General features: G+C 54.4%; 1 pseudogene; it reads right to left on the bottom strand.

Annotated features, from left to right (window-relative positions):
• Nucleotides 1-180: 180 nt before the first annotated feature.
• LOC100904541 (zinc finger matrin-type protein 2 pseudogene) lies at nt 181-1,083 on the bottom strand (annotated as a pseudogene).
• Nucleotides 1,084-6,909: the final 5,826 nt, after the last annotated feature.

Here is a 6,909-nt window from a genome sequence, read left to right as displayed (position 1 = left end):
CGTATATCCAGGCGCTCACGGTCAATGGGTGTCTTTAGTATCGTACAGTCAGCGCCTTCGGGCACTGTGCAGCCTGGTGGAGCCCGCCGAAGAAGGCTTTGATGGCTCTAAGGGAATTTCAGCGACATCATCATGACACGGTAACCAGAATTGCTTGTAGCGAGAGCACGGGCCTATCGGATCTTACAAACCTCTTTGTTTTATTCCATCAATAAATACAATTTCTCTTTCATCTCCGAAACTTATGTACACAAGCAAACATTTCAGGAGACCCCGCGTGACAATAGGTGCGGTGGGCGAGCTCTAGTTGTCTTTCTTGCTACCCCCGAATTTTGAGAACCCCATCATCGCCGCCATGTCAGGGTCCAGGCCCTGGTCCTCTGAGTCAACTTTTCGTCGCTTATCCTTACTTCTTCTCCTTACTGATATTACTTTCATACGTTCAGTCTCCTCTTCGACTTCCCGTATCCTTTCGCTCAGGTTGTACGCCTTCTTCTTCTCCTCAACCTTCCTGCGACACATCTCGAGCCGTTTCTTCACTTGGTCCAGCGTGGATCTCTCCACTTTCATTGACATACCCAGATTCCTCTGATGCTTCTTGCCGTTGATGTGATCGAGGAAATTGATCGAATCCTTGACAACGCAGTCACATACATTGCAGTAATAGCCGCCGGCTTGCGAACGGTCGGCTGTTTCCGATAAGAGTTTCGTCTTATGCAAGCGTGAGTCGAGATCCACTTTATATTGTCGAGGTTTGAGCAATTCGCGCTGCGGCTTCTTCTCGCGCGAGCTCGAAGGTCCGACGCTGGGTCCGCATCCGTCTTCATCGTCGTCTGACAACGATCGTTTCCCGTTGTTTCCTTCGGCGCGTTCCTTCGCCCGCTTTTCGTATTCGTCACGATCCCATTTTCTTCTGTGATCACCGGGATTCGGGAGGCTCATTGCTGACGAGTGGGATTGTCCGTTCACCGGAGAACTTGAGCCAGAAACACCTAGATACGAATGTGCAGCGTCGAATCCAAGTCCACTATCCACCAAGTACCAAGTCTTTCGAGGAGTGTCGAGTGTCGGGCCCGCGCTGCTGCTCTTATGAACACAACAAACAAGCTGACCCTTTCTTCGTCCCTCTCTCCGACTGAATGTTCCGCGCGACAAAGGACAAAGGCGCGAGAAGGTAGGTCTCGACGTACCTTGTTGGGGTTCAAGCAGAACCTTCCATTAGGACTCTCCCGAATAGCTCGAGTCTGGGTCGCGGGAGTCCGAAAGACCTCGCGAGAGGGCGCAGCAATGATATACGGGGCTTTCATGACGAAGCCATCGCCAAAGACTCGTTTCGATCGCTCGAGGCGGACGGGGGGAATGTCCGAAACGCATCTCATCTGGCTTCAGACATCGAAATGTACCTAGCTTTAATTAGTCTCATATGATCGTATGCGAGCTTCTTGGTGAGCGAGTCGTGGAGTCATGAGGGTGCAGCGCGTAGGCGAAAAGTCTGATAATTTTTGGACCGGTTGCGTAAAGGGGTGACTCTGGGGAAGCTTGATGGTCGACAGATGACGATTTGAGCTATGCTTCGGAACGAACCCACAATTCGGAATTTTTGACGGATTGAGAACGCGACCGTGTCGCTTCGTAGCGGTTAAACACTCGACTCATTTTATTGGTACGATTATTCGGAGCGAACCATCTCCGTGTGGTGAAAGAACGTATCACAAATTACTTTGGAACTGCAGGGAGAGAGAGATTCTCCACGGGCGGGAAACACAATTAGCACAATTGGATAATTACGAGTTCACAGATTATTGACACAATTTACAGATTATTTGACACTGCCCCCAGAAAACGGGGCAATCCCGTTTTTTTTTTCTTTACATGAGAATCAGTTGGCCGGCTCTTGTTCGGCGCGTGAATCCCGATTCATCTCGGTGCTCTCGAGACGATAAAGCAGCTGAGCTGCTCGCCGAGTCATCGTCCCGTTCGGAAGGCGGACGGTATAGGTGCGAACTTTCCCGTCTCGTCACATGTGCGTATCTTCGATCCTCACCAGGCTCCACCGTATACGAGGAACATTCTCCTCGCGCAGAAGGCAAACTTCGCCGACTGCGTAGGGTTCCTGTTCCGAACCGCGAGGACAATTCGCTGAACGGAGCTGGAGCAGGTATTCGCGATGCCACCTCGCGGCTAGGCTTTCGAGGTAAGCCGTTCGTTTGACGAGTTGGCGTCGAAGTTCATCTCCCGGGAGTGCTCCGTCTGGCCCAAGTCGGTCGAGTGGCAGGATCTGCGCGAGAGGGGCGCATTGAGGTCCTCCTCTGAGGAACTGGGCTGGTGTCAGCGGCAGGGGCTCATCGACATCTGAAGAGACATGAGAGATCGGCCTTGCGTTGACAATTGCCGTCATCTCCGCAACGATGGTGCGGAATTCTTCGTAACTCACGAAGCTTCGTCCCAATGTCTTGGTCGACGCGACCGTGCCGACAAGTCTCTCATACATACCGCCCTGCCACGGAGCTCTGGGACATATGAATTTCCATTCGATTTTACGACCGGCGAGAAGCTCGCGGACTTCGGGGTTCTTCACGGTATTGAAGACTCGCTTGATGTCTGTTGCCGCCTTCGTAAACGATCGGGCGTTATCACTAACTAGAAGGCGGCAGGACGGGTACGAGGCAAGGAAGCGTCGCAAGGCGAGATGGGTCTGAATGGCGCTCATCGAAGGTACGACTTCCAAATGCACCGCGCGGGTAGCGGAGCAAGTGAAAAGCGCGATATACATCTTTTCGGTTTCCTTTTTGATGCGACCGAAGAGAGGCCCACAGGAATCCAGGCTGCCGGCAGCGAAAGGTGCGACAAACTCCGCTCGCTCATCTGGCGACGGTGCCTCCACCTGCGAGGAAGGACGGCTATGTTTTCGGCGGCAAGTGACGCACTTCGCGAGTAATGCCTTGATGATCTGTCTGCCGCGGACAATCCAAAAGCGGCGACGTAGGAAACTCAGCACCGTGTTGACTCCGAAGTGAGCATTGATGCGATGGGTGTCTAGTATGAGAAGCGTTGCGAATCTTGAACATCCAGGGATAAAGATCGGGTTCTTCTCATCGTATGTGAAAGCCGACCCCCGGTCGAGCCGAGTGCGTGCTCTCAGAACTCCGTGCGTGTCTATGAACAGCCTGAACGCGGCAAGCTTCGACGTGCTTGGCACACGGTCTCCGGATCGCACCGCGCAGAGCTCCTCAAACAAATGTTGTTGCTGTACCGTTCGAATGAGGACAGTCTCTGCTTTGGACGCCAACTCGGCGACGGTGGGAATCTGACGCTTTCGGCTGATATCGATGAATTTCAGGATGTAACTCATGACGCGGATGGCACGAGCGGCAGTGCTGAAGCGCTCGAGGTCGATGAGGGGACGAAACACGTCGTCGAATGCTACGGTGTTGCGGGTCTCCACCTGCACGGCGTCCAGTTTGCTGAGCTTGAGACGAGGCTGCGAGGCGGGCTGACGCTCAGGATTTTCCCTCAACCACGAAGGACCGAACCACCATTCCTCGCTCGCTGTCTGAATCTTGGCCGGGATTCCTCGGGTGGCCAAGTCTGCGATATTCTTGTCACCGGAAATGAAGAACCATTGATCGACGCTCGAGCGACTCTGAATCTCAGCAACGCGGTTAGCTACAAAAACTTTCTACCTTCCGGGCGATCGGGCCAAAGCCCAAAAAGACGCTATCGACGAGTCGGTGTAGAAAGAAATCCTTTCGAAGCCGAGAGCCATGTTTTCCACCAGGAAGGTCTTTAAGCGGGTGCCTATCAAAGCAGCGAGTAGCTCCAGACGCGGCAGAGTTAGGCGTATTTTCGGAGCTAGCCTTGACTTGGACATGATCAGCGAGAAATCCGACGAGCCGTTCTCCAGTAACGTCTGAAGATATGCTGCACAGGCGTAGGATCGGGTTGACGCGTCGCAGAAAATGTGGAGCCGGTGAGCGACTGTCCTTTGATTAGATGGCGCGTACTGTCTCGGGAAACGGAACTCCTGGAACGCCTGGAACTCGGACACCCACTGAGCGAACTCTACCATGAGCTCGCCAGTGATCTCCTCATCCCACTGCATCTCCCAAGTCCACATCTGCTGTACGGTGAGCTTACCCCGAAGGATGAACGGAGCGAGCCATTCCAGCGGGTCGAAAACAGAAGCAACCAAACGAAGAACAAGGCGTTTGGTCAGACTCTTCTGAGATTCGGCCAACTGAGCCAGATCTCGGATGCAGAATTGGAAGCAGTCTTGGCTGGGGTTCCAAGAGACTCCGAGGACCTTCAAGGTCTTTCCCTCGTCCAAGTTGAGTGTTGGCGACTCGATCCCGTGACAAGCCAAATGCTCGGCTACGGATTTCGAGTCTGTTTTCCATTTTCCATGTCAGCTGCTCGGAGGACGGAGCGCAGGCTATCGGTGTACCTAATGGCGTCCGTTTCGGTGTTGAAACTCCGTAGAAAATCATCTGCGTACAAATGGAGTCCCATATCATCACAGCCGTCAGATGCGTGCCTCCTGAATTGTTCGCGGAGCACGGCCGCCAAGAGAAAGCCACTCGAGGATGCACCCCAAGTCACGCGATTCATTTGGAAACACCGCATGGTTGCCTCACCCGGTCGTTTCCAGAGAAAACGAAAGAAGGGGCGATCCGTCTCCGCTACGGCAATTCGCATATATGCCCGAATTATGTCCGCGGAGACAGCGGCTCTTCCGACGCGGAATCCCAGCAGCAGGGTCACCAGATCAGGATTCAAGTTCGGTCCCGTCAGAAGGCAATCGTTGAGCGATTTAGCATTGCGAGCCTTGGCCGAGCAGTCGAAGACAATTCGTCGCCGGTCGAGGTCACTATTTCACGATGAGGTATGAAATAAGAGCCGTCGATTTCGCTCACAACCCCTTCAAGGACACCGGTCACCTCGGAAGCGTAACCGCTGTGAACGAGTTTCATGATCTCGTCATCATAACGCTGGTAGCTTTCCGGACGCTGCTGCAGGAGACCGATCTTCCTCTCCGCTCGTTGAAGCGCGATCGACTTGTTATTCGGGAGTTCGGAAAGGTCAGCGGTTTTCGGGAAAGGCACGGTATATCGGGTTCCGTCGTAGGTGATGCCCTCGGCCAGCTGGTTGAGTGCAGCCTGTTCGCCGGCCGAGAACGTGGTCGAAGCCCCGTCGTCGATCCCGATCGCGTCGATGGTCCATAGTCGCTCGAGATCGCCAGCGGGCTCAGCAAGAGCAGCAGAGCAGCATACATCAGCTATGGCCGCGACACGGGGAGACGCTGCGTCCGGTGTCGGACCCTGGATAGCCCAGCCGGCGTGCGTTCGGAACGCCAAGAGGTCTTGAGTGACACGCCGGGGAGCTTGCAGCTCCAGAAATCTATTGAAGTAATCGGAGCCAATCAGTAGAGCCGACGGCGGTGGCGTCTTCTTCTCCAGGAGCGACGGATCGGCGAGCGGACATTAGCGGTGGAAGTGCGTTAGAGTTTTCACGGTCTCGACCGAGCATCGGTTCGTCAGCTGAGCGCCGAAGTCGAATTCGTAAGCGAGGAGTTCGACAACCGCGTCGCTACCTCAAAACCCGATTCTGATGCTGAAGCGCTGTGCGTCGAAAGTGTGGGGATCCTTGAACGCCTGAATGTTCAGTCTCGCGCGCTGCACGGGAGACTCTCTCAATAGTTGGCGAACGGCCGGTCTGATGAACGTGAGACTGCTGCCGCTGTCGAGGAACAGACGCACGGGTATTCTCGAACCACCGTTGACAATGAAAACCTCAATCGTCATCAGCAATGTGTCGTTGGTGGGACTTGCCCCGGTCGCACACTCGCCTCGTTTGTCGTCGGGTTCGTGCATAGAGCTGTAGTGAAGTTTCGATCCGCAAATGCCGCAAGGGTTGCGATTCCCTTGGCATTCGCTCGCGAGTGCGGGAGCTGCGCGGAAGCATCGCACGCATCGGCCCTTTTGACGGAGTATCTCGCGACGCTGTTCGACAGGGATGTCAGCCTTACGTTTCGAGGAGTTATGGTCAGGCGTCATACAGAACAAACACGGTCGTGGCTGGAATTTCGGCCGACGGTTCTTGACCGCCGCAGCGGCCACCGTTTGTCGCGAATGCTCAGGAGTCCTATTTCGCGTTCGCGCACTGTCTCGGGAACGTTGGTCGGCGCTTGCCTTCGCCGGGCCGAGGGCGCTTTCCAAAGTCCTCGAATCTTCCAAATCAGCCACACGGACCTTGAGAAACTCGATCATCTGTAGGACTTCTTCTGAATAGATGTCCGGTGTTTTTGTTGACAAATTTTCCAGCGGCTGCTCATCGTTGTCTGTGGTTCGATTTGACGCGGGGGAGAGAATTTTCAGTTGTTCTTCCAACTGCCGCTTGGCGCACTGTTTCTCCCTGAATTCTCGTCGAAGCTGAACGGGGAGAGCGGCCTCGAGAGATGACTTGAGCGAGGGCGCGAGAGACATGAGTTGAATGCCCATGGTTGCCAGCACCTTGACATTACGCTGGACTGTGGTCGACAATTTTCGGAGACCACTGACATCGAATGGATCATTCACTCGACTCAGCTTACGAAGCTCCGCGAGCAGACTGTCGCGCTCGGCGTCGAGTCTGGAGAAATTTGATTCCAGTAACTCCCACGCGACAGCGTAGTTCTCGTCATTCAGCGCCAATGGCTCCACTAGGCTTTTTTGGTTGGCCGGTGAGAAACCGTCGGAGAGCCATCAGCTTCTCTCGATCGGACATTGTTTGATGACGATTGACGTAGGCCTCAAACTGAGCTCGGAATTGTCGGAAACGTATTCGCTCTCCGTCGAACTTATCGGGAGCGATGTCGAGCTTTTTGGGGACGAGTCTTACAGGCCGGCAAGTGTGCTCCGAGCTGGAGTCGAG

The sequence above is a fragment of the Galendromus occidentalis genome, unplaced genomic scaffold, assembly GCF_000255335.2.
Source record: "Galendromus occidentalis unplaced genomic scaffold, Mocc_1.1 scf7180000075976, whole genome shotgun sequence".
Lineage (NCBI taxonomy): Eukaryota > Metazoa > Arthropoda > Arachnida > Mesostigmata > Phytoseiidae > Galendromus > Galendromus occidentalis.
Note: the sequence above shows the minus strand (reverse complement) of the source record. Positions and strands in the feature narration are given on the sequence as shown.